The sequence below is a fragment of the Schistocerca gregaria genome, unplaced genomic scaffold, assembly GCF_023897955.1.
Source record: "Schistocerca gregaria isolate iqSchGreg1 unplaced genomic scaffold, iqSchGreg1.2 ptg000747l, whole genome shotgun sequence".
In the NCBI taxonomy this organism is placed as follows: Eukaryota; Metazoa; Arthropoda; class Insecta; order Orthoptera; family Acrididae; genus Schistocerca; species Schistocerca gregaria.
The window spans coordinates 74,180-100,442 of NW_026062123.1; the positions used below are offsets into that span (position 1 = coordinate 74,180).

The 26,263-nt window shown below is 54.5% G+C and overlaps 61 non-coding genes across 61 annotated transcripts; 12 read left to right on the forward strand and 49 right to left on the reverse strand.

Annotated features, from left to right (window-relative positions):
* Positions 1–231: 231 nt before the first annotated feature.
* On the reverse strand, positions 232–302 carry Trnag-gcc (transfer RNA glycine (anticodon GCC)). Its single transcript has one exon. It is a non-coding gene; the product is annotated as a tRNA-Gly (tRNA).
* A 341-nt stretch (positions 303–643) lies between these two features.
* Trnag-ucc (transfer RNA glycine (anticodon UCC)) lies at positions 644–715 on the forward strand. Its single transcript has one exon. It is a non-coding gene; the product is annotated as a tRNA-Gly (tRNA).
* A 585-nt stretch (positions 716–1,300) lies between these two features.
* On the reverse strand, positions 1,301–1,374 carry Trnai-aau (transfer RNA isoleucine (anticodon AAU)). Its single transcript has one exon. It is a non-coding gene; the product is annotated as a tRNA-Ile (tRNA).
* Positions 1,375–1,572: 198 nt separating this feature from the next.
* On the reverse strand, positions 1,573–1,644 carry Trnae-uuc (transfer RNA glutamic acid (anticodon UUC)). Its single transcript has one exon. It is a non-coding gene; the product is annotated as a tRNA-Glu (tRNA).
* A 296-nt stretch (positions 1,645–1,940) lies between these two features.
* Trnam-cau (transfer RNA methionine (anticodon CAU)) lies at positions 1,941–2,013 on the reverse strand. The gene has a single exon. It is a non-coding gene; the product is annotated as a tRNA-Met (tRNA).
* Positions 2,014–2,394: 381 nt separating this feature from the next.
* Positions 2,395–2,465, reverse strand: Trnag-gcc (transfer RNA glycine (anticodon GCC)). The gene has a single exon. It is a non-coding gene; the product is annotated as a tRNA-Gly (tRNA).
* Positions 2,466–2,806: 341 nt separating this feature from the next.
* Positions 2,807–2,878, forward strand: Trnag-ucc (transfer RNA glycine (anticodon UCC)). The gene has a single exon. It is a non-coding gene; the product is annotated as a tRNA-Gly (tRNA).
* Positions 2,879–3,463: 585 nt separating this feature from the next.
* Positions 3,464–3,537, reverse strand: Trnai-aau (transfer RNA isoleucine (anticodon AAU)). Its single transcript has one exon. It is a non-coding gene; the product is annotated as a tRNA-Ile (tRNA).
* Positions 3,538–3,735: 198 nt separating this feature from the next.
* Trnae-uuc (transfer RNA glutamic acid (anticodon UUC)) lies at positions 3,736–3,807 on the reverse strand. Its single transcript has one exon. It is a non-coding gene; the product is annotated as a tRNA-Glu (tRNA).
* A 296-nt stretch (positions 3,808–4,103) lies between these two features.
* Positions 4,104–4,176, reverse strand: Trnam-cau (transfer RNA methionine (anticodon CAU)). Its single transcript has one exon. It is a non-coding gene; the product is annotated as a tRNA-Met (tRNA).
* A 381-nt stretch (positions 4,177–4,557) lies between these two features.
* On the reverse strand, positions 4,558–4,628 carry Trnag-gcc (transfer RNA glycine (anticodon GCC)). The gene has a single exon. It is a non-coding gene; the product is annotated as a tRNA-Gly (tRNA).
* Positions 4,629–4,969: 341 nt separating this feature from the next.
* Trnag-ucc (transfer RNA glycine (anticodon UCC)) lies at positions 4,970–5,041 on the forward strand. Its single transcript has one exon. It is a non-coding gene; the product is annotated as a tRNA-Gly (tRNA).
* A 585-nt stretch (positions 5,042–5,626) lies between these two features.
* Trnai-aau (transfer RNA isoleucine (anticodon AAU)) lies at positions 5,627–5,700 on the reverse strand. Its single transcript has one exon. It is a non-coding gene; the product is annotated as a tRNA-Ile (tRNA).
* Positions 5,701–5,898: 198 nt separating this feature from the next.
* Positions 5,899–5,970, reverse strand: Trnae-uuc (transfer RNA glutamic acid (anticodon UUC)). Its single transcript has one exon. It is a non-coding gene; the product is annotated as a tRNA-Glu (tRNA).
* Positions 5,971–6,266: 296 nt separating this feature from the next.
* On the reverse strand, positions 6,267–6,339 carry Trnam-cau (transfer RNA methionine (anticodon CAU)). The gene has a single exon. It is a non-coding gene; the product is annotated as a tRNA-Met (tRNA).
* Positions 6,340–6,720: 381 nt separating this feature from the next.
* On the reverse strand, positions 6,721–6,791 carry Trnag-gcc (transfer RNA glycine (anticodon GCC)). Its single transcript has one exon. It is a non-coding gene; the product is annotated as a tRNA-Gly (tRNA).
* Positions 6,792–7,132: 341 nt separating this feature from the next.
* Positions 7,133–7,204, forward strand: Trnag-ucc (transfer RNA glycine (anticodon UCC)). The gene has a single exon. It is a non-coding gene; the product is annotated as a tRNA-Gly (tRNA).
* A 585-nt stretch (positions 7,205–7,789) lies between these two features.
* Trnai-aau (transfer RNA isoleucine (anticodon AAU)) lies at positions 7,790–7,863 on the reverse strand. Its single transcript has one exon. It is a non-coding gene; the product is annotated as a tRNA-Ile (tRNA).
* Positions 7,864–8,061: 198 nt separating this feature from the next.
* Positions 8,062–8,133, reverse strand: Trnae-uuc (transfer RNA glutamic acid (anticodon UUC)). Its single transcript has one exon. It is a non-coding gene; the product is annotated as a tRNA-Glu (tRNA).
* Positions 8,134–8,429: 296 nt separating this feature from the next.
* Trnam-cau (transfer RNA methionine (anticodon CAU)) lies at positions 8,430–8,502 on the reverse strand. The gene has a single exon. It is a non-coding gene; the product is annotated as a tRNA-Met (tRNA).
* A 381-nt stretch (positions 8,503–8,883) lies between these two features.
* Trnag-gcc (transfer RNA glycine (anticodon GCC)) lies at positions 8,884–8,954 on the reverse strand. The gene has a single exon. It is a non-coding gene; the product is annotated as a tRNA-Gly (tRNA).
* A 341-nt stretch (positions 8,955–9,295) lies between these two features.
* Positions 9,296–9,367, forward strand: Trnag-ucc (transfer RNA glycine (anticodon UCC)). The gene has a single exon. It is a non-coding gene; the product is annotated as a tRNA-Gly (tRNA).
* Positions 9,368–9,952: 585 nt separating this feature from the next.
* Trnai-aau (transfer RNA isoleucine (anticodon AAU)) lies at positions 9,953–10,026 on the reverse strand. Its single transcript has one exon. It is a non-coding gene; the product is annotated as a tRNA-Ile (tRNA).
* A 198-nt stretch (positions 10,027–10,224) lies between these two features.
* Positions 10,225–10,296, reverse strand: Trnae-uuc (transfer RNA glutamic acid (anticodon UUC)). The gene has a single exon. It is a non-coding gene; the product is annotated as a tRNA-Glu (tRNA).
* Positions 10,297–10,592: 296 nt separating this feature from the next.
* On the reverse strand, positions 10,593–10,665 carry Trnam-cau (transfer RNA methionine (anticodon CAU)). Its single transcript has one exon. It is a non-coding gene; the product is annotated as a tRNA-Met (tRNA).
* A 381-nt stretch (positions 10,666–11,046) lies between these two features.
* Trnag-gcc (transfer RNA glycine (anticodon GCC)) lies at positions 11,047–11,117 on the reverse strand. The gene has a single exon. It is a non-coding gene; the product is annotated as a tRNA-Gly (tRNA).
* Positions 11,118–11,458: 341 nt separating this feature from the next.
* On the forward strand, positions 11,459–11,530 carry Trnag-ucc (transfer RNA glycine (anticodon UCC)). The gene has a single exon. It is a non-coding gene; the product is annotated as a tRNA-Gly (tRNA).
* A 585-nt stretch (positions 11,531–12,115) lies between these two features.
* Positions 12,116–12,189, reverse strand: Trnai-aau (transfer RNA isoleucine (anticodon AAU)). Its single transcript has one exon. It is a non-coding gene; the product is annotated as a tRNA-Ile (tRNA).
* Positions 12,190–12,387: 198 nt separating this feature from the next.
* Trnae-uuc (transfer RNA glutamic acid (anticodon UUC)) lies at positions 12,388–12,459 on the reverse strand. Its single transcript has one exon. It is a non-coding gene; the product is annotated as a tRNA-Glu (tRNA).
* A 296-nt stretch (positions 12,460–12,755) lies between these two features.
* On the reverse strand, positions 12,756–12,828 carry Trnam-cau (transfer RNA methionine (anticodon CAU)). Its single transcript has one exon. It is a non-coding gene; the product is annotated as a tRNA-Met (tRNA).
* Positions 12,829–13,209: 381 nt separating this feature from the next.
* On the reverse strand, positions 13,210–13,280 carry Trnag-gcc (transfer RNA glycine (anticodon GCC)). The gene has a single exon. It is a non-coding gene; the product is annotated as a tRNA-Gly (tRNA).
* A 341-nt stretch (positions 13,281–13,621) lies between these two features.
* On the forward strand, positions 13,622–13,693 carry Trnag-ucc (transfer RNA glycine (anticodon UCC)). The gene has a single exon. It is a non-coding gene; the product is annotated as a tRNA-Gly (tRNA).
* A 585-nt stretch (positions 13,694–14,278) lies between these two features.
* Positions 14,279–14,352, reverse strand: Trnai-aau (transfer RNA isoleucine (anticodon AAU)). Its single transcript has one exon. It is a non-coding gene; the product is annotated as a tRNA-Ile (tRNA).
* Positions 14,353–14,550: 198 nt separating this feature from the next.
* Trnae-uuc (transfer RNA glutamic acid (anticodon UUC)) lies at positions 14,551–14,622 on the reverse strand. The gene has a single exon. It is a non-coding gene; the product is annotated as a tRNA-Glu (tRNA).
* A 296-nt stretch (positions 14,623–14,918) lies between these two features.
* On the reverse strand, positions 14,919–14,991 carry Trnam-cau (transfer RNA methionine (anticodon CAU)). The gene has a single exon. It is a non-coding gene; the product is annotated as a tRNA-Met (tRNA).
* A 381-nt stretch (positions 14,992–15,372) lies between these two features.
* On the reverse strand, positions 15,373–15,443 carry Trnag-gcc (transfer RNA glycine (anticodon GCC)). Its single transcript has one exon. It is a non-coding gene; the product is annotated as a tRNA-Gly (tRNA).
* A 341-nt stretch (positions 15,444–15,784) lies between these two features.
* On the forward strand, positions 15,785–15,856 carry Trnag-ucc (transfer RNA glycine (anticodon UCC)). The gene has a single exon. It is a non-coding gene; the product is annotated as a tRNA-Gly (tRNA).
* A 585-nt stretch (positions 15,857–16,441) lies between these two features.
* Positions 16,442–16,515, reverse strand: Trnai-aau (transfer RNA isoleucine (anticodon AAU)). The gene has a single exon. It is a non-coding gene; the product is annotated as a tRNA-Ile (tRNA).
* A 198-nt stretch (positions 16,516–16,713) lies between these two features.
* On the reverse strand, positions 16,714–16,785 carry Trnae-uuc (transfer RNA glutamic acid (anticodon UUC)). The gene has a single exon. It is a non-coding gene; the product is annotated as a tRNA-Glu (tRNA).
* Positions 16,786–17,081: 296 nt separating this feature from the next.
* Trnam-cau (transfer RNA methionine (anticodon CAU)) lies at positions 17,082–17,154 on the reverse strand. Its single transcript has one exon. It is a non-coding gene; the product is annotated as a tRNA-Met (tRNA).
* A 381-nt stretch (positions 17,155–17,535) lies between these two features.
* Positions 17,536–17,606, reverse strand: Trnag-gcc (transfer RNA glycine (anticodon GCC)). Its single transcript has one exon. It is a non-coding gene; the product is annotated as a tRNA-Gly (tRNA).
* A 341-nt stretch (positions 17,607–17,947) lies between these two features.
* On the forward strand, positions 17,948–18,019 carry Trnag-ucc (transfer RNA glycine (anticodon UCC)). The gene has a single exon. It is a non-coding gene; the product is annotated as a tRNA-Gly (tRNA).
* Positions 18,020–18,604: 585 nt separating this feature from the next.
* On the reverse strand, positions 18,605–18,678 carry Trnai-aau (transfer RNA isoleucine (anticodon AAU)). Its single transcript has one exon. It is a non-coding gene; the product is annotated as a tRNA-Ile (tRNA).
* A 198-nt stretch (positions 18,679–18,876) lies between these two features.
* Positions 18,877–18,948, reverse strand: Trnae-uuc (transfer RNA glutamic acid (anticodon UUC)). Its single transcript has one exon. It is a non-coding gene; the product is annotated as a tRNA-Glu (tRNA).
* A 296-nt stretch (positions 18,949–19,244) lies between these two features.
* Positions 19,245–19,317, reverse strand: Trnam-cau (transfer RNA methionine (anticodon CAU)). The gene has a single exon. It is a non-coding gene; the product is annotated as a tRNA-Met (tRNA).
* Positions 19,318–19,698: 381 nt separating this feature from the next.
* Positions 19,699–19,769, reverse strand: Trnag-gcc (transfer RNA glycine (anticodon GCC)). The gene has a single exon. It is a non-coding gene; the product is annotated as a tRNA-Gly (tRNA).
* A 341-nt stretch (positions 19,770–20,110) lies between these two features.
* Positions 20,111–20,182, forward strand: Trnag-ucc (transfer RNA glycine (anticodon UCC)). Its single transcript has one exon. It is a non-coding gene; the product is annotated as a tRNA-Gly (tRNA).
* Positions 20,183–20,767: 585 nt separating this feature from the next.
* On the reverse strand, positions 20,768–20,841 carry Trnai-aau (transfer RNA isoleucine (anticodon AAU)). The gene has a single exon. It is a non-coding gene; the product is annotated as a tRNA-Ile (tRNA).
* A 198-nt stretch (positions 20,842–21,039) lies between these two features.
* Positions 21,040–21,111, reverse strand: Trnae-uuc (transfer RNA glutamic acid (anticodon UUC)). Its single transcript has one exon. It is a non-coding gene; the product is annotated as a tRNA-Glu (tRNA).
* Positions 21,112–21,407: 296 nt separating this feature from the next.
* Trnam-cau (transfer RNA methionine (anticodon CAU)) lies at positions 21,408–21,480 on the reverse strand. Its single transcript has one exon. It is a non-coding gene; the product is annotated as a tRNA-Met (tRNA).
* Positions 21,481–21,861: 381 nt separating this feature from the next.
* Trnag-gcc (transfer RNA glycine (anticodon GCC)) lies at positions 21,862–21,932 on the reverse strand. Its single transcript has one exon. It is a non-coding gene; the product is annotated as a tRNA-Gly (tRNA).
* Positions 21,933–22,273: 341 nt separating this feature from the next.
* Positions 22,274–22,345, forward strand: Trnag-ucc (transfer RNA glycine (anticodon UCC)). The gene has a single exon. It is a non-coding gene; the product is annotated as a tRNA-Gly (tRNA).
* A 585-nt stretch (positions 22,346–22,930) lies between these two features.
* Trnai-aau (transfer RNA isoleucine (anticodon AAU)) lies at positions 22,931–23,004 on the reverse strand. Its single transcript has one exon. It is a non-coding gene; the product is annotated as a tRNA-Ile (tRNA).
* A 198-nt stretch (positions 23,005–23,202) lies between these two features.
* Trnae-uuc (transfer RNA glutamic acid (anticodon UUC)) lies at positions 23,203–23,274 on the reverse strand. Its single transcript has one exon. It is a non-coding gene; the product is annotated as a tRNA-Glu (tRNA).
* A 296-nt stretch (positions 23,275–23,570) lies between these two features.
* On the reverse strand, positions 23,571–23,643 carry Trnam-cau (transfer RNA methionine (anticodon CAU)). Its single transcript has one exon. It is a non-coding gene; the product is annotated as a tRNA-Met (tRNA).
* A 381-nt stretch (positions 23,644–24,024) lies between these two features.
* On the reverse strand, positions 24,025–24,095 carry Trnag-gcc (transfer RNA glycine (anticodon GCC)). The gene has a single exon. It is a non-coding gene; the product is annotated as a tRNA-Gly (tRNA).
* Positions 24,096–24,436: 341 nt separating this feature from the next.
* Trnag-ucc (transfer RNA glycine (anticodon UCC)) lies at positions 24,437–24,508 on the forward strand. Its single transcript has one exon. It is a non-coding gene; the product is annotated as a tRNA-Gly (tRNA).
* A 585-nt stretch (positions 24,509–25,093) lies between these two features.
* Trnai-aau (transfer RNA isoleucine (anticodon AAU)) lies at positions 25,094–25,167 on the reverse strand. The gene has a single exon. It is a non-coding gene; the product is annotated as a tRNA-Ile (tRNA).
* A 198-nt stretch (positions 25,168–25,365) lies between these two features.
* Trnae-uuc (transfer RNA glutamic acid (anticodon UUC)) lies at positions 25,366–25,437 on the reverse strand. The gene has a single exon. It is a non-coding gene; the product is annotated as a tRNA-Glu (tRNA).
* A 296-nt stretch (positions 25,438–25,733) lies between these two features.
* Positions 25,734–25,806, reverse strand: Trnam-cau (transfer RNA methionine (anticodon CAU)). The gene has a single exon. It is a non-coding gene; the product is annotated as a tRNA-Met (tRNA).
* Positions 25,807–26,187: 381 nt separating this feature from the next.
* Trnag-gcc (transfer RNA glycine (anticodon GCC)) lies at positions 26,188–26,258 on the reverse strand. The gene has a single exon. It is a non-coding gene; the product is annotated as a tRNA-Gly (tRNA).
* Positions 26,259–26,263: the final 5 nt, after the last annotated feature.

Sequence of the window (26,263 nt, forward strand, 5' to 3'; positions counted from 1 at the left end):
AGGCAGCACTCCTTGTCGTTAAAGTTCAGTGCCTCGGAGGCACCTGGACACAGCAACTTGTGAGGCCAGGCCGACGCTAGTCTATAGAACATGATGCGAGCGTCCCAGTGGGGACCCGCCAGTGCTGCGTTCTCGGTTCTTCTCAAGGGAATCCAGCTATACATTCTTGTGGATCGTGCATGTCAAGCGCGCAAGCCACACGGCAGCATTACCGCGGGAAAAGCAAAATGATGCATCGGCCGGGAATCGAACCCGGGCCGCCCGCGTGGCAGGCGAGCATTCTACCACTGAACCACCGATGCTCCGGTCGGTATCAACTTCAAGCTGCTTCCCGAGCAGTTGTCTTAAGGGAAAGTGGGACTGTCGTCAAGCGCCATAGCATTCTGCCGAGAAGATGCTGCAGACGCTGAACCCTGCACTGTACTGCTTAAAATCGCCGCCAGAACGCCGTCCTCTGCGTACTCTTGCGTCGCCAGAGCCGACTCTTGCCAAAGGATGCGAAATGTGCGCGGATATGCTGTCCGAATGCGTCTGGATGTGCTCCCCTAGCCTACCTCGAAATGCGCCTGCCAGGTACCATCACCTTCGGCCGCTGCCGACAGGCGGGAAGCCGACACAGTGCGGCGCCGGGGCGCTCCCTTGTGCGGTGGTGGTGTAATGGTCAGCATAGTTGCCTTCCAAGCAGTTGATCCGGGTTCGATTCCCGGCCACCGCAGCAGGCTTTTAATTTCGCGTATGGGTACTTTTGCCACGCGCCTTGAAATTAATGTTTTGTTTTCCTCCCTGTTACTCGCTGCAGACCAGCCTGTAGTGTGTCTCGACTTGTCTCGACTTTGCTCGGCTGACGCGAGAGCTGACGCTCTCAAATCGGCCTATATCAAAACAACAAGCACGAGAAACGACTGAGAGAGGTAAGGAGAGGCGAGGCGATGGACACACAGCACGCCCCTTCATTTCACGGTGGCGTCTCCCTGACCGAATCGGGCTGTGGCTCCGAAAACAAAGGAGAAAGAAAAATAGGAAGTAAAACTGCCAACAGTACCCTGTGTTCCGATGCACTTACCCGCCCAAGTACTGACAAGGGCCAAAGTTGTTACGCATCGGCAATCGGACATTTCCTCTCATTTTCTCTTTATCGGTTGAGAACCAGTGTATCGAGCACACTATGGCCATTGGCGAGTGAATGCTGTAGCGCTTCCCGACAGGTCGGGTTCGGAACCTCTGTCAACTTCCACGCAGGGTGGTCATCACACTCGCCAGCTGAAATAGGCGCTGCCTTTTCGTAGTAGTAAATGCGTAGTGGCCCGTGGGGGGATCGAACCCACGACCTTCGCGTTATTAGCACGACGCTCTAACCAACTGAGCTAACGGGCCTCGACAGATGCAGTTGCTCAGGCCTACACTGGAACCGTGTGGCATGAAGCCATACACCATTTCTATGGCCGTCGTGTGTCTGCTTCCCTCGTCTATATTCTGCTGACTGTCACGAAACAGTAGCTATATTGCGAGCAGGACGGGAAACGGCAGCTCGGACAGCTCAAACTTGTCACGAGTAGTGTGGAAAAAATTCCGTTCCGGTACCGGGAATCGAACCCGGGCCTCCTGGGTGAAAGCCAGGTATCCTAGCCACTAGACCACACCGGATCTGTGCGTTTCTTCGACGGTTCGGACGGTCCCTTGGCGCATTTCGTGCCGAGTCCCGCGTCCGCGCCCATCTCTCTTTGCGAGCATCTTTGCGCATGCTGACTGGCAAGGCGCGCACCTCAAACGTCTCAGAGCAATGCTTTTGGCTTCATGCTCTGCTGGGAGAAGAGGAAAAGGGAAGCTGTAAGTAGCAATAACAGGAAGTAAACATTTTCCCGCTGAAGCGTTGTGGATAACAAACAAGAAATAAGTTGGGGCCCCAGCAACAGCACCACCATCAGTCACAGAAAATTAAATGCCCCGGGTGAGGATCGAACTCACGACCTTAAGATTATGAGACTTACGCGCTGCCTACTGCGCTACCGAGGCACCGGTGAACCGTTTGTCCTGGAAACTGGGTAAGTATCATACCGAATGTTAGACGTGAAGACACTGTACTTCCTGGATAACGTGTTCTGTTTGCTACACGTGCATTGCCGGCCCAGTTGATTGCGGTGTTGCTGCAGCTTTTGCAACGATAGGCAGCACTCCTTGTCGTTAAAGTTCAGTGCCTCGGAGGCACCTGGACACAGCAACTTGTGAGGCCAGGCCGACGCTAGTCTATAGAACATGATGCGAGCGTCCCAGTGGGGACCCGCCAGTGCTGCGTTCTCGGTTCTTCTCAAGGGAATCCAGCTATACATTCTTGTGGATCGTGCATGTCAAGCGCGCAAGCCACACGGCAGCATTACAGCGGGAAAAGCAAAATGATGCATCGGCCGGGAATCGAACCCGGGCCGCCCGCGTGGCAGGCGAGCATTCTACCACTGAACCACCGATGCTCCGGTCGGTATCAACTTCAAGCTGCTTCCCGAGCAGTTGTCTTAAGGGAAAGTGGGACTGTCGTCAAGCGCCATAGCATTCTGCCGAGAAGATGCTGCAGACGCTGAACCCTGCACTGTACTGCTTAAAATCGCCGCCAGAACGCCGTCCTCTGCGTACTCTTGCGTCGCCAGAGCCGACTCTTGCCAAAGGATGCGAAATGTGCGCGGATATGCTGTCCGAATGCGTCTGGATGTGCTCCCCTAGCCTACCTCTAAATGCGCCTGCCAGGTACCATCACCTTCGGCCGCTGCCGACAGGCGGGAAGCCGACACAGTGCGGCGCCGGGGCGCTCCCTTGTGCGGTGGTGGTGTAATGGTCAGCATAGTTGCCTTCCAAGCAGTTGATCCGGGTTCGATTCCCGGCCACCGCAGCAGGCTTTTAATTTCGCGTATGGGTACTTTTGCCACGCGCCTTGAAATTAATGTTTTGTTTTCCTCCCTGTTACTCGCTGCAGACCAGCCTGTAGTGTGTCTCGACTTGTCTCGACTTTGCTCGGCTGACGCGAGAGCTGACGCTCTCAAATCGGCCTATATCAAAACAACAAGCACGAGAAACGACTGAGAGAGGTAAGGAGAGGCGAGGCGATGGACACACAGCACGCCCCTTCATTTCACGGTGGCGTCTCCCTGACCGAATCGGGCTGTGGCTCCGAAAACAAAGGAGAAAGAAAAATAGGAAGTAAAACTGCCAACAGTACCCTGTGTTCCGATGCACTTACCCGCCCAAGTACTGACAAGGGCCAAAGTTGTTACGCATCGGCAATCGGACATTTCCTCTCATTTTCTCTTTATCGGTTGAGAACCAGTGTATCGAGCACACTATGGCCATTGGCGAGTGAATGCTGTAGCGCTTCCCGACAGGTCGGGTTCGGAACCTCTGTCAACTTCCACGCAGGGTGGTCATCACACTCGCCAGCTGAAATAGGCGCTGCCTTTTCGTAGTAGTAAATGCGTAGTGGCCCGTGGGGGGATCGAACCCACGACCTTCGCGTTATTAGCACGACGCTCTAACCAACTGAGCTAACGGGCCTCGACAGATGCAGTTGCTCAGGCCTACACTGGAACCGTGTGGCATGAAGCCATACACCATTTCTATGGCCGTCGTGTGTCTGCTTCCCTCGTCTATATTCTGCTGACTGTCACGAAACAGTAGCTATATTGCGAGCAGGACGGGAAACGGCAGCTCGGACAGCTCAAACTTGTCACGAGTAGTGTGGAAAAAATTCCGTTCCGGTACCGGGAATCGAACCCGGGCCTCCTGGGTGAAAGCCAGGTATCCTAGCCACTAGACCACACCGGATCTGTGCGTTTCTTCGACGGTTCGGACGGTCCCTTGGCGCATTTCGTGCCGAGTCCCGCGTCCGCGCCCATCTCTCTTTGCGAGCATCTTTGCGCATGCTGACTGGCAAGGCGCGCACCTCAAACGTCTCAGAGCAATGCTTTTGGCTTCATGCTCTGCTGGGAGAAGAGGAAAAGGGAAGCTGTAAGTAGCAATAACAGGAAGTAAACATTTTCCCGCTGAAGCGTTGTGGATAACAAACAAGAAATAAGTTGGGGGCCCAGCAACAGCACCACCATCAGTCACAGAAAATTAAATGCCCCGGGTGAGGATCGAACTCACGACCTTAAGATTATGAGACTTACGCGCTGCCTACTGCGCTACCGAGGCACCGGTGAACCGTTTGTCCTGGAAACTGGGTAAGTATCATACCGAATGTTAGACGTGAAGACACTGTACTTCCTGGATAACGTGTTCTGTTTGCTACACGTGCATTGCCGGCCCAGTTGATTGCGGTGTTGCTGCAGCTTTTGCAACGATAGGCAGCACTCCTTGTCGTTAAAGTTCAGTGCCTCGGAGGCACCTGGACACAGCAACTTGTGAGGCCAGGCCGACGCTAGTCTATAGAACATGATGCGAGCGTCCCAGTGGGGACCCGCCAGTGCTGCGTTCTCGGTTCTTCTCAAGGGAATCCAGCTATACATTCTTGTGGATCGTGCATGTCAAGCGCGCAAGCCACACGGCAGCATTACCGCGGGAAAAGCAAAATGATGCATCGGCCGGGAATCGAACCCGGGCCGCCCGCGTGGCAGGCGAGCATTCTACCACTGAACCACCGATGCTCCGGTCGGTATCAACTTCAAGCTGCTTCCCGAGCAGTTGTCTTAAGGGAAAGTGGGACTGTCGTCAAGCGCCATAGCATTCTGCCGAGAAGATGCTGCAGACGCTGAACCCTGCACTGTACTGCTTAAAATCGCCGCCAGAACGCCGTCCTCTGCGTACTCTTGCGTCGCCAGAGCCGACTCTTGCCAAAGGATGCGAAATGTGCGCGGATATGCTGTCCGAATGCGTCTGGATGTGCTCCCCTAGCCTACCTCGAAATGCGCCTGCCAGGTACCATCACCTTCGGCCGCTGCCGACAGGCGGGAAGCCGACACAGTGCGGCGCCGGGGCGCTCCCTTGTGCGGTGGTGGTGTAATGGTCAGCATAGTTGCCTTCCAAGCAGTTGATCCGGGTTCGATTCCCGGCCACCGCAGCAGGCTTTTAATTTCGCGTATGGGTACTTTTGCCACGCGCCTTGAAATTAATGTTTTGTTTTCCTCCCTGTTACTCGCTGCAGACCAGCCTGTAGTGTGTCTCGACTTGTCTCGACTTTGCTCGGCTGACGCGAGAGCTGACGCTCTCAAATCGGCCTATATCAAAACAACAAGCACGAGAAACGACTGAGAGAGGTAAGGAGAGGCGAGGCGATGGACACACAGCACGCCCCTTCATTTCACGGTGGCGTCTCCCTGACCGAATCGGGCTGTGGCTCCGAAAACAAAGGAGAAAGAAAAATAGGAAGTAAAACTGCCAACAGTACCCTGTGTTCCGATGCACTTACCCGCCCAAGTACTGACAAGGGCCAAAGTTGTTACGCATCGGCAATCGGACATTTCCTCTCATTTTCTCTTTATCGGTTGAGAACCAGTGTATCGAGCACACTATGGCCATTGGCGAGTGAATGCTGTAGCGCTTCCCGACAGGTCGGGTTCGGAACCTCTGTCAACTTCCACGCAGGGTGGTCATCACACTCGCCAGCTGAAATAGGCGCTGCCTTTTCGTAGTAGTAAATGCGTAGTGGCCCGTGGGGGGATCGAACCCACGACCTTCGCGTTATTAGCACGACGCTCTAACCAACTGAGCTAACGGGCCTCGACAGATGCAGTTGCTCAGGCCTACACTGGAACCGTGTGGCATGAAGCCATACACCATTTCTATGGCCGTCGTGTGTCTGCTTCCCTCGTCTATATTCTGCTGACTGTCACGAAACAGTAGCTATATTGCGAGCAGGACGGGAAACGGCAGCTCGGACAGCTCAAACTTGTCACGAGTAGTGTGGAAAAAATTCCGTTCCGGTACCGGGAATCGAACCCGGGCCTCCTGGGTGAAAGCCAGGTATCCTAGCCACTAGACCACACCGGATCTGTGCGTTTCTTCGACGGTTCGGACGGTCCCTTGGCGCATTTCGTGCCGAGTCCCGCGTCCGCGCCCATCTCTCTTTGCGAGCATCTTTGCGCATGCTGACTGGCAAGGCGCGCACCTCAAACGTCTCAGAGCAATGCTTTTGGCTTCATGCTCTGCTGGGAGAAGAGGAAAAGGGAAGCTGTAAGTAGCAATAACAGGAAGTAAACATTTTCCCGCTGAAGCGTTGTGGATAACAAACAAGAAATAAGTTGGGGCCCCAGCAACAGCACCACCATCAGTCACAGAAAATTAAATGCCCCGGGTGAGGATCGAACTCACGACCTTAAGATTATGAGACTTACGCGCTGCCTACTGCGCTACCGAGGCACCGGTGAACCGTTTGTCCTGGAAACTGGGTAAGTATCATACCGAATGTTAGACGTGAAGACACTGTACTTCCTGGATAACGTGTTCTGTTTGCTACACGTGCATTGCCGGCCCAGTTGATTGCGGTGTTGCTGCAGCTTTTGCAACGATAGGCAGCACTCCTTGTCGTTAAAGTTCAGTGCCTCGGAGGCACCTGGACACAGCAACTTGTGAGGCCAGGCCGACGCTAGTCTATAGAACATGATGCGAGCGTCCCAGTGGGGACCCGCCAGTGCTGCGTTCTCGGTTCTTCTCAAGGGAATCCAGCTATACATTCTTGTGGATCGTGCATGTCAAGCGCGCAAGCCACACGGCAGCATTACCGCGGGAAAAGCAAAATGATGCATCGGCCGGGAATCGAACCCGGGCCGCCCGCGTGGCAGGCGAGCATTCTACCACTTAACCACCGATGCTCCGGTCGGTATCAACTTCAAGCTGCTTCCCGAGCAGTTGTCTTAAGGGAAAGTGGGACTGTCGTCAAGCGCCATAGCATTCTGCCGAGAAGATGCTGCAGACGCTGAACCCTGCACTGTACTGCTTAAAATCGCCGCCAGAACGCCGTCCTCTGCGTACTCTTGCGTCGCCAGAGCCGACTCTTGCCAAAGGATGCGAAATGTGCGCGGATATGCTGTCCGAATGCGTCTGGATGTGCTCCCCTAGCCTACCTCGAAATGCGCCTGCCAGGTACCATCACCTTCGGCCGCTGCCGACAGGCGGGAAGCCGACACAGTGCGGCGCCGGGGCGCTCCCTTGTGCGGTGGTGGTGTAATGGTCAGCATAGTTGCCTTCCAAGCAGTTGATCCGGGTTCGATTCCCGGCCACCGCAGCAGGCTTTTAATTTCGCGTATGGGTACTTTTGCCACGCGCCTTGAAATTAATGTTTTGTTTTCCTCCCTGTTACTCGCTGCAGACCAGCCTGTAGTGTGTCTCGACTTGTCTCGACTTTGCTCGGCTGACGCGAGAGCTGACGCTCTCAAATCGGCCTATATCAAAACAACAAGCACGAGAAACGACTGAGAGAGGTAAGGAGAGGCGAGGCGATGGACACACAGCACGCCCCTTCATTTCACGGTGGCGTCTCCCTGACCGAATCGGGCTGTGGCTCCGAAAACAAAGGAGAAAGAAAAATAGGAAGTAAAACTGCCAACAGTACCCTGTGTTCCGATGCACTTACCCGCCCAAGTACTGACAAGGGCCAAAGTTGTTACGCATCGGCAATCGGACATTTCCTCTCATTTTCTCTTTATCGGTTGAGAACCAGTGTATCGAGCACACTATGGCCATTGGCGAGTGAATGCTGTAGCGCTTCCCGACAGGTCGGGTTCGGAACCTCTGTCAACTTCCACGCAGGGTGGTCATCACACTCGCCAGCTGAAATAGGCGCTGCCTTTTCGTAGTAGTAAATGCGTAGTGGCCCGTGGGGGGATCGAACCCACGACCTTCGCGTTATTAGCACGACGCTCTAACCAACTGAGCTAACGGGCCTCGACAGATGCAGTTGCTCAGGCCTACACTGGAACCGTGTGGCATGAAGCCATACACCATTTCTATGGCCGTCGTGTGTCTGCTTCCCTCGTCTATATTCTGCTGACTGTCACGAAACAGTAGCTATATTGCGAGCAGGACGGGAAACGGCAGCTCGGACAGCTCAAACTTGTCACGAGTAGTGTGGAAAAAATTCCGTTCCGGTACCGGGAATCGAACCCGGGCCTCCTGGGTGAAAGCCAGGTATCCTAGCCACTAGACCACACCGGATCTGTGCGTTTCTTCGACGGTTCGGACGGTCCCTTGGCGCATTTCGTGCCGAGTCCCGCGTCCGCGCCCATCTCTCTTTGCGAGCATCTTTGCGCATGCTGACTGGCAAGGCGCGCACCTCAAACGTCTCAGAGCAATGCTTTTGGCTTCATGCTCTGCTGGGAGAAGAGGAAAAGGGAAGCTGTAAGTAGCAATAACAGGAAGTAAACATTTTCCCGCTGAAGCGTTGTGGATAACAAACAAGAAATAAGTTGGGGCCCCAGCAACAGCACCACCATCAGTCACAGAAAATTAAATGCCCCGGGTGAGGATCGAACTCACGACCTTAAGATTATGAGACTTACGCGCTGCCTACTGCGCTACCGAGGCACCGGTGAACCGTTTGTCCTGGAAACTGGGTAAGTATCATACCGAATGTTAGACGTGAAGACACTGTACTTCCTGGATAACGTGTTCTGTTTGCTACACGTGCATTGCCGGCCCAGTTGATTGCGGTGTTGCTGCAGCTTTTGCAACGATAGGCAGCACTCCTTGTCGTTAAAGTTCAGTGCCTCGGAGGCACCTGGACACAGCAACTTGTGAGGCCAGGCCGACGCTAGTCTATAGAACATGATGCGAGCGTCCCAGTGGGGACCCGCCAGTGCTGCGTTCTCGGTTCTTCTCAAGGGAATCCAGCTATACATTCTTGTGGATCGTGCATGTCAAGCGCGCAAGCCACACGGCAGCATTACCGCGGGAAAAGCAAAATGATGCATCGGCCGGGAATCGAACCCGGGCCGCCCGCGTGGCAGGCGAGCATTCTACCACTGAACCACCGATGCTCCGGTCGGTATCAACTTCAAGCTGCTTCCCGAGCAGTTGTCTTAAGGGAAAGTGGGACTGTCGTCAAGCGCCATAGCATTCTGCCGAGAAGATGCTGCAGACGCTGAACCCTGCACTGTACTGCTTAAAATCGCCGCCAGAACGCCGTCCTCTGCGTACTCTTGCGTCGCCAGAGCCGACTCTTGCCAAAGGATGCGAAATGTGCGCGGATATGCTGTCCGAATGCGTCTGGATGTGCTCCCCTAGCCTACCTCGAAATGCGCCTGCCAGGTACCATCACCTTCGGCCGCTGCCGACAGGCGGGAAGCCGACACAGTGCGGCGCCGGGGCGCTCCCTTGTGCGGTGGTGGTGTAATGGTCAGCATAGTTGCCTTCCAAGCAGTTGATCCGGGTTCGATTCCCGGCCACCGCAGCAGGCTTTTAATTTCGCGTATGGGTACTTTTGCCACGCGCCTTGAAATTAATGTTTTGTTTTCCTCCCTGTTACTCGCTGCAGACCAGCCTGTAGTGTGTCTCGACTTGTCTCGACTTTGCTCGGCTGACGCGAGAGCTGACGCTCTCAAATCGGCCTATATCAAAACAACAAGCACGAGAAACGACTGAGAGAGGTAAGGAGAGGCGAGGCGATGGACACACAGCACGCCCCTTCATTTCACGGTGGCGTCTCCCTGACCGAATCGGGCTGTGGCTCCGAAAACAAAGGAGAAAGAAAAATAGGAAGTAAAACTGCCAACAGTACCCTGTGTTCCGATGCACTTACCCGCCCAAGTACTGACAAGGGCCAAAGTTGTTACGCATCGGCAATCGGACATTTCCTCTCATTTTCTCTTTATCGGTTGAGAACCAGTGTATCGAGCACACTATGGCCATTGGCGAGTGAATGCTGTAGCGCTTCCCGACAGGTCGGGTTCGGAACCTCTGTCAACTTCCACGCAGGGTGGTCATCACACTCGCCAGCTGAAATAGGCGCTGCCTTTTCGTAGTAGTAAATGCGTAGTGGCCCGTGGGGGGATCGAACCCACGACCTTCGCGTTATTAGCACGACGCTCTAACCAACTGAGCTAACGGGCCTCGACAGATGCAGTTGCTCAGGCCTACACTGGAACCGTGTGGCATGAAGCCATACACCATTTCTATGGCCGTCGTGTGTCTGCTTCCCTCGTCTATATTCTGCTGACTGTCACGAAACAGTAGCTATATTGCGAGCAGGACGGGAAACGGCAGCTCGGACAGCTCAAACTTGTCACGAGTAGTGTGGAAAAAATTCCGTTCCGGTACCGGGAATCGAACCCGGGCCTCCTGGGTGAAAGCCAGGTATCCTAGCCACTAGACCACACCGGATCTGTGCGTTTCTTCGACGGTTCGGACGGTCCCTTGGCGCATTTCGTGCCGAGTCCCGCGTCCGCGCCCATCTCTCTTTGCGAGCATCTTTGCGCATGCTGACTGGCAAGGCGCGCACCTCAAACGTCTCAGAGCAATGCTTTTGGCTTCATGCTCTGCTGGGAGAAGAGGAAAAGGGAAGCTGTAAGTAGCAATAACAGGAAGTAAACATTTTCCCGCTGAAGCGTTGTGGATAACAAACAAGAAATAAGTTGGGGCCCCAGCAACAGCACCACCATCAGTCACAGAAAATTAAATGCCCCGGGTGAGGATCGAACTCACGACCTTAAGATTATGAGACTTACGCGCTGCCTACTGCGCTACCGAGGCACCGGTGAACCGTTTGTCCTGGAAACTGGGTAAGTATCATACCGAATGTTAGACGTGAAGACACTGTACTTCCTGGATAACGTGTTCTGTTTGCTACACGTGCATTGCCGGCCCAGTTGATTGCGGTGTTGCTGCAGCTTTTGCAACGATAGGCAGCACTCCTTGTCGTTAAAGTTCAGTGCCTCGGAGGCACCTGGACACAGCAACTTGTGAGGCCAGGCCGACGCTAGTCTATAGAACATGATGCGAGCGTCCCAGTGGGGACCCGCCAGTGCTGCGTTCTCGGTTCTTCTCAAGGGAATCCAGCTATACATTCTTGTGGATCGTGCATGTCAAGCGCGCAAGCCACACGGCAGCATTACCGCGGGAAAAGCAAAATGATGCATCGGCCGGGAATCGAACCCGGGCCGCCCGCGTGGCAGGCGAGCATTCTACCACTGAACCACCGATGCTCCGGTCGGTATCAACTTCAAGCTGCTTCCCGAGCAGTTGTCTTAAGGGAAAGTGGGACTGTCGTCAAGCGCCATAGCATTCTGCCGAGAAGATGCTGCAGACGCTGAACCCTGCACTGTACTGCTTAAAATCGCCGCCAGAACGCCGTCCTCTGCGTACTCTTGCGTCGCCAGAGCCGACTCTTGCCAAAGGATGCGAAATGTGCGCGGATATGCTGTCCGAATGCGTCTGGATGTGCTCCCCTAGCCTACCTCGAAATGCGCCTGCCAGGTACCATCACCTTCGGCCGCTGCCGACAGGCGGGAAGCCGACACAGTGCGGCGCCGGGGCGCTCCCTTGTGCGGTGGTGGTGTAATGGTCAGCATAGTTGCCTTCCAAGCAGTTGATCCGGGTTCGATTCCCGGCCACCGCAGCAGGCTTTTAATTTCGCGTATGGGTACTTTTGCCACGCGCCTTGAAATTAATGTTTTGTTTTCCTCCCTGTTACTCGCTGCAGACCAGCCTGTAGTGTGTCTCGACTTGTCTCGACTTTGCTCGGCTGACGCGAGAGCTGACGCTCTCAAATCGGCCTATATCAAAACAACAAGCACGAGAAACGACTGAGAGAGGTAAGGAGAGGCGAGGCGATGGACACACAGCACGCCCCTTCATTTCACGGTGGCGTCTCCCTGACCGAATCGGGCTGTGGCTCCGAAAACAAAGGAGAAAGAAAAATAGGAAGTAAAACTGCCAACAGTACCCTGTGTTCCGATGCACTTACCCGCCCAAGTACTGACAAGGGCCAAAGTTGTTACGCATCGGCAATCGGACATTTCCTCTCATTTTCTCTTTATCGGTTGAGAACCAGTGTATCGAGCACACTATGGCCATTGGCGAGTGAATGCTGTAGCGCTTCCCGACAGGTCGGGTTCGGAACCTCTGTCAACTTCCACGCAGGGTGGTCATCACACTCGCCAGCTGAAATAGGCGCTGCCTTTTCGTAGTAGTAAATGCGTAGTGGCCCGTGGGGGGATCGAACCCACGACCTTCGCGTTATTAGCACGACGCTCTAACCAACTGAGCTAACGGGTCTCGACAGATGCAGTTGCTCAGGCCTACACTGGAACCGTGTGGCATGAAGCCATACACCATTTCTATGGCCGTCGTGTGTCTGCTTCCCTCGTCTATATTCTGCTGACTGTCACGAAACAGTAGCTATATTGCGAGCAGGACGGGAAACGGCAGCTCGGACAGCTCAAACTTGTCACGAGTAGTGTGGAAAAAATTCCGTTCCGGTACCGGGAATCGAACCCGGGCCTCCTGGGTGAAAGCCAGGTATCCTAGCCACTAGACCACACCGGATCTGTGCGTTTCTTCGACGGTTCGGACGGTCCCTTGGCGCATTTCGTGCCGAGTCCCGCGTCCGCGCCCATCTCTCTTTGCGAGCATCTTTGCGCATGCTGACTGGCAAGGCGCGCACCTCAAACGTCTCAGAGCAATGCTTTTGGCTTCATGCTCTGCTGGGAGAAGAGGAAAAGGGAAGCTGTAAGTAGCAATAACAGGAAGTAAACATTTTCCCGCTGAAGCGTTGTGGATAACAAACAAGAAATAAGTTGGGGCCCCAGCAACAGCACCACCATCAGTCACAGAAAATTAAATGCCCCGGGTGAGGATCGAACTCACGACCTTAAGATTATGAGACTTACGCGCTGCCTACTGCGCTACCGAGGCACCGGTGAACCGTTTGTCCTGGAAACTGGGTAAGTATCATACCGAATGTTAGACGTGAAGACACTGTACTTCCTGGATAACGTGTTCTGTTTGCTACACGTGCATTGCCGGCCCAGTTGATTGCGGTGTTGCTGCAGCTTTTGCAACGATAGGCAGCACTCCTTGTCGTTAAAGTTCAGTGCCTCGGAGGCACCTGGACACAGCAACTTGTGAGGCCAGGCCGACGCTAGTCTATAGAACATGATGCGAGCGTCCCAGTGGGGACCCGCCAGTGCTGCGTTCTCGGTTCTTCTCAAGGGAATCCAGCTATACATTCTTGTGGATCGTGCATGTCAAGCGCGCAAGCCACACGGCAGCATTACCGCGGGAAAAGCAAAATGATGCATCGGCCGGGAATCGAACCCGGGCCGCCCGCGTGGCAGGCGAGCATTCTACCACTGAACCACCGATGCTCCGGTCGGTATCAACTTCAAGCTGCTTCCCGAGCAGTTGTCTTAAGGGAAAGTGGGACTGTCGTCAAGCGCCATAGCATTCTGCCGAGAAGATGCTGCAGACGCTGAACCCTGCACTGTACTGCTTAAAATCGCCGCCAGAACGCCGTCCTCTGCGTACTCTTGCGTCGCCAGAGCCGACTCTTGCCAAAGGATGCGAAATGTGCGCGGATATGCTGTCCGAATGCGTCTGGATGTGCTCCCCTAGCCTACCTCGAAATGCGCCTGCCAGGTACCATCACCTTCGGCCGCTGCCGACAGGCGGGAAGCCGACACAGTGCGGCGCCGGGGCGCTCCCTTGTGCGGTGGTGGTGTAATGGTCAGCATAGTTGCCTTCCAAGCAGTTGATCCGGGTTCGATTCCCGGCCACCGCAGCAGGCTTTTAATTTCGCGTATGGGTACTTTTGCCACGCGCCTTGAAATTAATGTTTTGTTTTCCTCCCTGTTACTCGCTGCAGACCAGCCTGTAGTGTGTCTCGACTTGTCTCGACTTTGCTCGGCTGACGCGAGAGCTGACGCTCTCAAATCGGCCTATATCAAAACAACAAGCACGAGAAACGACTGAGAGAGGTAAGGAGAGGCGAGGCGATGGACACACAGCACGCCCCTTCATTTCACGGTGGCGTCTCCCTGACCGAATCGGGCTGTGGCTCCGAAAACAAAGGAGAAAGAAAAATAGGAAGTAAAACTGCCAACAGTACCCTGTGTTCCGATGCACTTACCCGCCCAAGTACTGACAAGGGCCAAAGTTGTTACGCATCGGCAATCGGACATTTCCTCTCATTTTCTCTTTATCGGTTGAGAACCAGTGTATCGAGCACACTATGGCCATTGGCGAGTGAATGCTGTAGCGCTTCCCGACAGGTCGGGTTCGGAACCTCTGTCAACTTCCACGCAGGGTGGTCATCACACTCGCCAGCTGAAATAGGCGCTGCCTTTTCGTAGTAGTAAATGCGTAGTGGCCCGTGGGGGGATCGAACCCACGACCTTCGCGTTATTAGCACGACGCTCTAACCAACTGAGCTAACGGGCCTCGACAGATGCAGTTGCTCAGGCCTACACTGGAACCGTGTGGCATGAAGCCATACACCATTTCTATGGCCGTCGTGTGTCTGCTTCCCTCGTCTATATTCTGCTGACTGTCACGAAACAGTAGCTATATTGCGAGCAGGACGGGAAACGGCAGCTCGGACAGCTCAAACTTGTCACGAGTAGTGTGGAAAAAATTCCGTTCCGGTACCGGGAATCGAACCCGGGCCTCCTGGGTGAAAGCCAGGTATCCTAGCCACTAGACCACACCGGATCTGTGCGTTTCTTCGACGGTTCGGACGGTCCCTTGGCGCATTTCGTGCCGAGTCCCGCGTCCGCGCCCATCTCTCTTTGCGAGCATCTTTGCGCATGCTGACTGGCAAGGCGCGCACCTCAAACGTCTCAGAGCAATGCTTTTGGCTTCATGCTCTGCTGGGAGAAGAGGAAAAGGGAAGCTGTAAGTAGCAATAACAGGAAGTAAACATTTTCCCGCTGAAGCGTTGTGGATAACAAACAAGAAATAAGTTGGGGCCCCAGCAACAGCACCACCATCAGTCACAGAAAATTAAATGCCCCGGGTGAGGATCGAACTCACGACCTTAAGATTATGAGACTTACGCGCTGCCTACTGCGCTACCGAGGCACCGGTGAACCGTTTGTCCTGGAAACTGGGTAAGTATCATACCGAATGTTAGACGTGAAGACACTGTACTTCCTGGATAACGTGTTCTGTTTGCTACACGTGCATTGCCGGCCCAGTTGATTGCGGTGTTGCTGCAGCTTTTGCAACGATAGGCAGCACTCCTTGTCGTTAAAGTTCAGTGCCTCGGAGGCACCTGGACACAGCAACTTGTGAGGCCAGGCCGACGCTAGTCTATAGAACATGATGCGAGCGTCCCAGTGGGGACCCGCCAGTGCTGCGTTCTCGGTTCTTCTCAAGGGAATCCAGCTATACATTCTTGTGGATCGTGCATGTCAAGCGCGCAAGCCACACGGCAGCATTACCGCGGGAAAAGCAAAATGATGCATCGGCCGGGAATCGAACCCGGGCCGCCCGCGTGGCAGGCGAGCATTCTACCACTGAACCACCGATGCTCCGGTCGGTATCAACTTCAAGCTGCTTCCCGAGCAGTTGTCTTAAGGGAAAGTGGGACTGTCGTCAAGCGCCATAGCATTCTGCCGAGAAGATGCTGCAGACGCTGAACCCTGCACTGTACTGCTTAAAATCGCCGCCAGAACGCCGTCCTCTGCGTACTCTTGCGTCGCCAGAGCCGACTCTTGCCAAAGGATGCGAAATGTGCGCGGATATGCTGTCCGAATGCGTCTGGATGTGCTCCCCTAGCCTACCTCGAAATGCGCCTGCCAGGTACCATCACCTTCGGCCGCTGCCGACAGGCGGGAAGCCCACACAGTGCGGCGCCGGGGCGCTCCCTTGTGCGGTGGTGGTGTAATGGTCAGCATAGTTGCCTTCCAAGCAGTTGATCCGGGTTCGATTCCCGGCCACCGCAGCAGGCTTTTAATTTCGCGTATGGGTACTTTTGCCACGCGCCTTGAAATTAATGTTTTGTTTTCCTCCCTGTTACTCGCTGCAGACCAGCCTGTAGTGTGTCTCGACTTGTCTCGACTTTGCTCGGCTGACGCGAGAGCTGACGCTCTCAAATCGGCCTATATCAAAACAACAAGCACGAGAAACGACTGAGAGAGGTAAGGAGAGGCGAGGCGATGGACACACAGCACGCCCCTTCATTTCACGGTGGCGTCTCCCTGACCGAATCGGGCTGTGGCTCCGAAAACAAAGGAGAAAGAAAAATAGGAAGTAAAACTGCCAACAGTACCCTGTGTTCCGATGCACTTACCCGCCCAAGTACTGACAAGGGCCAAAGTTGTTACGCATCGGCAATCGGACATTTCCTCTCATTTTCTCTTTATCGGTTGAGAACCAGTGTATCGAGCACACTATGGCCATTGGCGAGTGAATGCTGTAGCGCTTCCCGACAGGTCGGGTTCGGAACCTCTGTCAACTTCCACGCAGGGTGGTCATCACACTCGCCAGCTGAAATAGGCGCTGCCTTTTCGTAGTAGTAAATGCGTAGTGGCCCGTGGGGGGATCGAACCCACGACCTTCGCGTTATTAGCACGACGCTCTAACCAACTGAGCTAACGGGCCTCGACAGATGCAGTTGCTCAGGCCTACACTGGAACCGTGTGGCATGAAGCCATACACCATTTCTATGGCCGTCGTGTGTCTGCTTCCCTCGTCTATATTCTGCTGACTGTCACGAAACAGTAGCTATATTGCGAGCAGGACGGGAAACGGCAGCTCGGACAGCTCAAACTTGTCACGAGTAGTGTGGAAAAAATTCCGTTCCGGTACCGGGAATCGAACCCGGGCCTCCTGGGTGAAAGCCAGGTATCCTAGCCACTAGACCACACCGGATCTGTGCGTTTCTTCGACGGTTCGGACGGTCCCTTGGCGCATTTCGTGCCGAGTCCCGCGTCCGCGCCCATCTCTCTTTGCGAGCATCTTTGCGCATGCTGACTGGCAAGGCGCGCACCTCAAACGTCTCAGAGCAATGCTTTTGGCTTCATGCTCTGCTGGGAGAAGAGGAAAAGGGAAGCTGTAAGTAGCAATAACAGGAAGTAAACATTTTCCCGCTGAAGCGTTGTGGATAACAAACAAGAAATAAGTTGGGGCCCCAGCAACAGCACCACCATCAGTCACAGAAAATTAAATGCCCCGGGTGAGGATCGAACTCACGACCTTAAGATTATGAGACTTACGCGCTGCCTACTGCGCTACCGAGGCACCGGTGAACCGTTTGTCCTGGAAACTGGGTAAGTATCATACCGAATGTTAGACGTGAAGACACTGTACTTCCTGGATAACGTGTTCTGTTTGCTACACGTGCATTGCCGGCCCAGTTGATTGCGGTGTTGCTGCAGCTTTTGCAACGATAGGCAGCACTCCTTGTCGTTAAAGTTCAGTGCCTCGGAGGCACCTGGACACAGCAACTTGTGAGGCCAGGCCGACGCTAGTCTATAGAACATGATGCGAGCGTCCCAGTGGGGACCCGCCAGTGCTGCGTTCTCGGTTCTTCTCAAGGGAATCCAGCTATACATTCTTGTGGATCGTGCATGTCAAGCGCGCAAGCCACACGGCAGCATTACCGCGGGAAAAGCAAAATGATGCATCGGCCGGGAATCGAACCCGGGCCGCCCGCGTGGCAGGCGAGCATTCTACCACTGAACCACCGATGCTCCGGTCGGTATCAACTTCAAGCTGCTTCCCGAGCAGTTGTCTTAAGGGAAAGTGGGACTGTCGTCAAGCGCCATAGCATTCTGCCGAGAAGATGCTGCAGACGCTGAACCCTGCACTGTACTGCTTAAAATCGCCGCCAGAACGCCGTCCTCTGCGTACTCTTGCGTCGCCAGAGCCGACTCTTGCCAAAGGATGCGAAATGTGCGCGGATATGCTGTCCGAATGCGTCTGGATGTGCTCCCCTAGCCTACCTCGAAATGCGCCTGCCAGGTACCATCACCTTCGGCCGCTGCCGACAGGCGGGAAGCCGACACAGTGCGGCGCCGGGGCGCTCCCTTGTGCGGTGGTGGTGTAATGGTCAGCATAGTTGCCTTCCAAGCAGTTGATCCGGGTTCGATTCCCGGCCACCGCAGCAGGCTTTTAATTTCGCGTATGGGTACTTTTGCCACGCGCCTTGAAATTAATGTTTTGTTTTCCTCCCTGTTACTCGCTGCAGACCAGCCTGTAGTGTGTCTCGACTTGTCTCGACTTTGCTCGGCTGACGCGAGAGCTGACGCTCTCAAATCGGCCTATATCAAAACAACAAGCACGAGAAACGACTGAGAGAGGTAAGGAGAGGCGAGGCGATGGACACACAGCACGCCCCTTCATTTCACGGTGGCGTCTCCCTGACCGAATCGGGCTGTGGCTCCGAAAACAAAGGAGAAAGAAAAATAGGAAGTAAAACTGCCAACAGTACCCTGTGTTCCGATGCACTTACCCGCCCAAGTACTGACAAGGGCCAAAGTTGTTACGCATCGGCAATCGGACATTTCCTCTCATTTTCTCTTTATCGGTTGAGAACCAGTGTATCGAGCACACTATGGCCATTGGCGAGTGAATGCTGTAGCGCTTCCCGACAGGTCGGGTTCGGAACCTCTGTCAACTTCCACGCAGGGTGGTCATCACACTCGCCAGCTGAAATAGGCGCTGCCTTTTCGTAGTAGTAAATGCGTAGTGGCCCGTGGGGGGATCGAACCCACGACCTTCGCGTTATTAGCACGACGCTCTAACCAACTGAGCTAACGGGCCTCGACAGATGCAGTTGCTCAGGCCTACACTGGAACCGTGTGGCATGAAGCCATACACCATTTCTATGGCCGTCGTGTGTCTGCTTCCCTCGTCTATATTCTGCTGACTGTCACGAAACAGTAGCTATATTGCGAGCAGGACGGGAAACGGCAGCTCGGACAGCTCAAACTTGTCACGAGTAGTGTGGAAAAAATTCCGTTCCGGTACCGGGAATCGAACCCGGGCCTCCTGGGTGAAAGCCAGGTATCCTAGCCACTAGACCACACCGGATCTGTGCGTTTCTTCGACGGTTCGGACGGTCCCTTGGCGCATTTCGTGCCGAGTCCCGCGTCCGCGCCCATCTCTCTTTGCGAGCATCTTTGCGCATGCTGACTGGCAAGGCGCGCACCTCAAACGTCTCAGAGCAATGCTTTTGGCTTCATGCTCTGCTGGGAGAAGAGGAAAAGGGAAGCTGTAAGTAGCAATAACAGGAAGTAAACATTTTCCCGCTGAAGCGTTGTGGATAACAAACAAGAAATAAGTTGGGGCCCCAGCAACAGCACCACCATCAGTCACAGAAAATTAAATGCCCCGGGTGAGGATCGAACTCACGACCTTAAGATTATGAGACTTACGCGCTGCCTACTGCGCTACCGAGGCACCGGTGAACCGTTTGTCCTGGAAACTGGGTAAGTATCACACCGAATGTTAGACGTGAAGACACTGTACTTCCTGGATAACGTGTTCTGTTTGCTACACGTGCATTGCCGGCCCAGTTGATTGCGGTGTTGCTGCAGCTTTTGCAACGATAGGCAGCACTCCTTGTCGTTAAAGTTCAGTGCCTCGGAGGCACCTGGACACAGCAACTTGTGAGGCCAGGCCGACGCTAGTCTATAGAACATGATGCGAGCGTCCCAGTGGGGACCCGCCAGTGCTGCGTTCTCGGTTCTTCTCAAGGGAATCCAGCTATACATTCTTGTGGATCGTGCATGTCAAGCGCGCAAGCCACACGGCAGCATTACCGCGGGAAAAGCAAAATGATGCATCGGCCGGGAATCGAACCCGGGCCGCCCGCGTGGCAGGCGAGCATTCTACCACTGAACCACCGATGCTCCGGTCGGTATCAACTTCAAGCTGCTTCCCGAGCAGTTGTCTTAAGGGAAAGTGGGACTGTCGTCAAGCGCCATAGCATTCTGCCGAGAAGATGCTGCAGACGCTGAACCCTGCACTGTACTGCTTAAAATCGCCGCCAGAACGCCGTCCTCTGCGTACTCTTGCGTCGCCAGAGCCGACTCTTGCCAAAGGATGCGAAATGTGCGCGGATATGCTGTCCGAATGCGTCTGGATGTGCTCCCCTAGCCTACCTCGAAATGCGCCTGCCAGGTACCATCACCTTCGGCCGCTGCCGACAGGCGGGAAGCCGACACAGTGCGGCGCCGGGGCGCTCCCTTGTGCGGTGGTGGTGTAATGGTCAGCATAGTTGCCTTCCAAGCAGTTGATCCGGGTTCGATTCCCGGCCACCGCAGCAGGCTTTTAATTTCGCGTATGGGTACTTTTGCCACGCGCCTTGAAATTAATGTTTTGTTTTCCTCCCTGTTACTCGCTGCAGACCAGCCTGTAGTGTGTCTCGACTTGTCTCGACTTTGCTCGGCTGACGCGAGAGCTGACGCTCTCAAATCGGCCTATATCAAAACAACAAGCACGAGAAACGACTGAGAGAGGTAAGGAGAGGCGAGGCGATGGACACACAGCACGCCCCTTCATTTCACGGTGGCGTCTCCCTGACCGAATCGGGCTGTGGCTCCGAAAACAAAGGAGAAAGAAAAATAGGAAGTAAAACTGCCAACAGTACCCTGTGTTCCGATGCACTTACCCGCCCAAGTACTGACAAGGGCCAAAGTTGTTACGCATCGGCAATCGGACATTTCCTCTCATTTTCTCTTTATCGGTTGAGAACCAGTGTATCGAGCACACTATGGCCATTGGCGAGTGAATGCTGTAGCGCTTCCCGACAGGTCGGGTTCGGAACCTCTGTCAACTTCCACGCAGGGTGGTCATCACACTCGCCAGCTGAAATAGGCGCTGCCTTTTCGTAGTAGTAAATGCGTAGTGGCCCGTGGGGGGATCGAACCCACGACCTTCGCGTTATTAGCACGACGCTCTAACCAACTGAGCTAACGGGCCTCGACAGATGCAGTTGCTCAGGCCTACACTGGAACCGTGTGGCATGAAGCCATACACCATTTCTATGGCCGTCGTGTGTCTGCTTCCCTCGTCTATATTCTGCTGACTGTCACGAAACAGTAGCTATATTGCGAGCAGGACGGGAAACGGCAGCTCGGACAGCTCAAACTTGTCACGAGTAGTGTGGAAAAAATTCCGTTCCGGTACCGGGAATCGAACCCGGGCCTCCTGGGTGAAAGCCAGGTATCCTAGCCACTAGACCACACCGGATCTGTGCGTTTCTTCGACGGTTCGGACGGTCCCTTGGCGCATTTCGTGCCGAGTCCCGCGTCCGCGCCCATCTCTCTTTGCGAGCATCTTTGCGCATGCTGACTGGCAAGGCGCGCACCTCAAACGTCTCAGAGCAATGCTTTTGGCTTCATGCTCTGCTGGGAGAAGAGGAAAAGGGAAGCTGTAAGTAGCAATAACAGGAAGTAAACATTTTCCCGCTGAAGCGTTGTGGATAACAAACAAGAAATAAGTTGGGGCCCCAGCAACAGCACCACCATCAGTCACAGAAAATTAAATGCCCCGGGTGAGGATCGAACTCACGACCTTAAGATTATGAGACCTACGCGCTGCCTACTGCGCTACCGAGGCACCGGTGAACCGTTTGTCCTGGAAACTGGGTAAGTATCACACCGAATGTTAGACGTGAAGACACTGTACTTCCTGGATAACGTGTTCTGTTTGCTACACGTGCATTGCCGGCCCAGTTGATTGCGGTGTTGCTGCAGCTTTTGCAACGATAGGCAGCACTCCTTGTCGTTAAAGTTCAGTGCCTCGGAGGCACCTGGACACAGCAACTTGTGAGGCCAGGCCGACGCTAGTCTATAGAACATGATGCGAGCGTCCCAGTGGGGACCCGCCAGTGCTGCGTTCTCGGTTCTTCTCAAGGGAATCCAGCTATACATTCTTGTGGATCGTGCATGTCAAGCGCGCAAGCCACACGGCAGCATTACCGCGGGAAAAGCAAAATGATGCATCGGCCGGGAATCGAACCCGGGCCGCCCGCGTGGCAGGCGAGCATTCTACCACTGAACCACCGATGCTCCGGTCGGTATCAACTTCAAGCTGCTTCCCGAGCAGTTGTCTTAAGGGAAAGTGGGACTGTCGTCAAGCGCCATAGCATTCTGCCGAGAAGATGCTGCAGACGCTGAACCCTGCACTGTACTGCTTAAAATCGCCGCCAGAACGCCGTCCTCTGCGTACTCTTGCGTCGCCAGAGCCGACTCTTGCCAAAGGATGCGAAATGTGCGCGGATATGCTGTCCGAATGCGTCTGGATGTGCTCCCCTAGCCTACCTCGAAATGCGCCTGCCAGGTACCATCACCTTCGGCCGCTGCCGACAGGCGGGAAGCCGACACAGTGCGGCGCCGGGGCGCTCCCTTGTGCGGTGGTGGTGTAATGGTCAGCATAGTTGCCTTCCAAGCAGTTGATCCGGGTTCGATTCCCGGCCACCGCAGCAGGCTTTTAATTTCGCGTATGGGTACTTTTGCCACGCGCCTTGAAATTAATGTTTTGTTTTCCTCCCTGTTACTCGCTGCAGACCAGCCTGTAGTGTGTCTCGACTTGTCTCGACTTTGCTCGGCTGACGCGAGAGCTGACGCTCTCAAATCGGCCTATATCAAAACAACAAGCACGAGAAACGACTGAGAGAGGTAAGGAGAGGCGAGGCGATGGACACACAGCACGCCCCTTCATTTCACGGTGGCGTCTCCCTGACCGAATCGGGCTGTGGCTCCGAAAACAAAGGAGAAAGAAAAATAGGAAGTAAAACTGCCAACAGTACCCTGTGTTCCGATGCACTTACCCGCCCAAGTACTGACAAGGGCCAAAGTTGTTACGCATCGGCAATCGGACATTTCCTCTCATTTTCTCTTTATCGGTTGAGAACCAGTGTATCGAGCACACTATGGCCATTGGCGAGTGAATGCTGTAGCGCTTCCCGACAGGTCGGGTTCGGAACCTCTGTCAACTTCCACGCAGGGTGGTCATCACACTCGCCAGCTGAAATAGGCGCTGCCTTTTCGTAGTAGTAAATGCGTAGTGGCCCGTGGGGGGATCGAACCCACGACCTTCGCGTTATTAGCACGACGCTCTAACCAACTGAGCTAACGGGCCTCGACAGATGCAGTTGCTCAGGCCTACACTGGAACCGTGTGGCATGAAGCCATACACCATTTCTATGGCCGTCGTGTGTCTGCTTCCCTCGTCTATATTCTGCTGACTGTCACGAAACAGTAGCTATATTGCGAGCAGGACGGGAAACGGCAGCTCGGACAGCTCAAACTTGTCACGAGTAGTGTGGAAAAAATTCCGTTCCGGTACCGGGAATCGAACCCGGGCCTCCTGGGTGAAAGCCAGGTATCCTAGCCACTAGACCACACCGGATCTGTGCGTTTCTTCGACGGTTCGGACGGTCCCTTGGCGCATTTCGTGCCGAGTCCCGCGTCCGCGCCCATCTCTCTTTGCGAGCATCTTTGCGCATGCTGACTGGCAAGGCGCGCACCTCAAACGTCTCAGAGCAATGCTTTTGGCTTCATGCTCTGCTGGGAGAAGAGGAAAAGGGAAGCTGTAAGTAGCAATAACAGGAAGTAAACATTTTCCCGCTGAAGCGTTGTGGATAACAAACAAGAAATAAGTTGGGGCCCCAGCAACAGCACCACCATCAGTCACAGAAAATTAAATGCCCCGGGTGAGGATCGAACTCACGACCTTAAGATTATGAGACTTACGCGCTGCCTACTGCGCTACCGAGGCACCGGTGAACCGTTTGTCCTGGAAACTGGGTAAGTATCATACCGAATGTTAGACGTGAAGACACTGTACTTCCTGGATAACGTGTTCTGTTTGCTACACGTGCATTGCCGGCCCAGTTGATTGCGGTGTTGCTGCAGCTTTTGCAACGATACACACGCGAGACAGATGTTAAAGTTCAGTGCCTCGGAGGCACCTGGACACAGCAACTTGTGAGGCCAGGCCGACGCTAGTCTATAGAACATGATGCGAGCGTCCCAGTGGGGACCCGCCAGTGCTGCGTTCTCGGTTCTTCTCAAGGGAATCCAGCTATACATTCTTGTGGATCGTGCATGTCAAGCGCGCAAGCCACACGGCAGCATTACCGCGGGAAAAGCAAAATGATGCATCGGCCGGGAATCGAACCCGGGCCGCCCGCGTGGCAGGCGAGCATTCTACCACTGAACCACCGATGCTCCGGTCGGTATCAACTTCAAGCTGCTTCCCGAGCAGTTGTCTTAAGGGAAAGTGGGACTGTCGTCAAGCGCCATAGCATTCTGCCGAGAAGATGCTGCAGACGCTGAACCCTGCACTGTACTGCTTAAAATCGCCGCCAGAACGCCGTCCTCTGCGTACTCTTGCGTCGCCAGAGCCGACTCTTGCCAAAGGATGCGAAATGTGCGCGGATATGCTGTCCGAATGCGTCTGGATGTGCTCCCCTAGCCTACCTCGAAATGCGCCTGCCAGGTACCATCACCTTCGGCCGCTGCCGACAGGCGGGAAGCCGACACAGTGCGGCGCCGGGGCGCTCCCTTGTGCGGTGGTGGTGTAATGGTCAGCATAGTTGCCTTCCAAGCAGTTGATCCGGGTTCGATTCCCGGCCACCGCAGCAGGCTTTTAATTTCGCGTATGGGTACTTTTGCCACGCGCCTTGAAATTAATGTTTTGTTTTCCTCCCTGTTACTCGCTGCAGACCAGCCTGTAGTGTGTCTCGACTTGTCTCGACTTTGCTCGGCTGACGCGAGAGCTGACGCTCTCAAATCGGCCTATATCAAAACAACAAGCACGAGAAACGACTGAGAGAGGTAAGGAGAGGCGAGGCGATGGACACACAGCACGCCCCTTCATTTCACGGTGGCGTCTCCCTGACCGAATCGGGCTGTGGCTCCGAAAACAAAGGAGAAAGAAAAATAGGAAGTAAAACTGCCAACAGTACCCTGTGTTCCGATGCACTTACCCGCCCAAGTACTGACAAGGGCCAAAGTTGTTACGCATCGGCAATCGGACATTTCCTCTCATTTTCTCTTTATCGGTTGAGAACCAGTGTATCGAGCACACTATGGCCATTGGCGAGTGAATGCTGTAGCGCTTCCCGACAGGTCGGGTTCGGAACCTCTGTCAACTTCCACGCAGGGTGGTCATCACACTCGCCAGCTGAAATAGGCGCTGCCTTTTCGTAGTAGTAAATGCGTAGTGGCCCGTGGGGGGATCGAACCCACGACCTTCGCGTTATTAGCACGACGCTCTAACCAACTGAGCTAACGGGCCTCGACAGATGCAGTTGCTCAGGCCTACACTGGAACCGTGTGGCATGAAGCCATACACCATTTCTATGGCCGTCGTGTGTCTGCTTCCCTCGTCTATATTCTGCTGACTGTCACGAAACAGTAGCTATATTGCGAGCAGGACGGGAAACGGCAGCTCGGACAGCTCAAACTTGTCACGAGTAGTGTGGAAAAAATTCCGTTCCGGTACCGGGAATCGAACCCGGGCCTCCTGGGTGAAAGCCAGGTATCCTAGCCACTAGACCACACCGGATCTGTGCGTTTCTTCGACGGTTCGGACGGTCCCTTGGCGCATTTCGTGCCGAGTCCCGCGTCCGCGCCCATCTCTCTTTGCGAGCATCTTTGCGCATGCTGACTGGCAAGGCGCGCACCTCAAACGTCTCAGAGCAATGCTTTTGGCTTCATGCTCTGCTGGGAGAAGAGGAAAAGGGAAGCTGTAAGTAGCAATAACAGGAAGTAAACATTTTCCCGCTGAAGCGTTGTGGATAACAAACAAGAAATAAGTTGGGGCCCCAGCAACAGCACCACCATCAGTCACAGAAAATTAAATGCCCCGGGTGAGGATCGAACTCACGACCTTAAGATTATGAGACTTACGCGCTGCCTACTGCGCTACCGAGGCACCGGTGAACCGTTTGTCCTGGAAACTGGGTAAGTATCATACCGAATGTTAGACGTGAAGACACTGTACTTCCTGGATAACGTGTTCTATTTGCTACACGTGCATTGCCGGCCCAGTTGATTGCGGTGTTGCTGCAGCTTTTGCAACGATAGGCAGCACTCCTTGTCGTTAAAGTTCAGTGCCTCGGAGGCACCTGGACACAGCAACTTGTGAGGCCAGGCCGACGCTAGTCTATAGAACATGATGCGAGCGTCCCAGTGGGGACCCGCCAGTGCTGCGTTCTCGGTTCTTCTCAAGGGAATCCAGCTATACATTCTTGTGGATCGTGCATGTCAAGCGCGCAAGCCACACGGCAGCATTACCGCGGGAAAAGCAAAATGATGCATCGGCCGGGAATCGAACCCGGGCCGCCCGCGTGGCAGGCGAGCATTCTACCACTGAACCACCGATGCTCCGG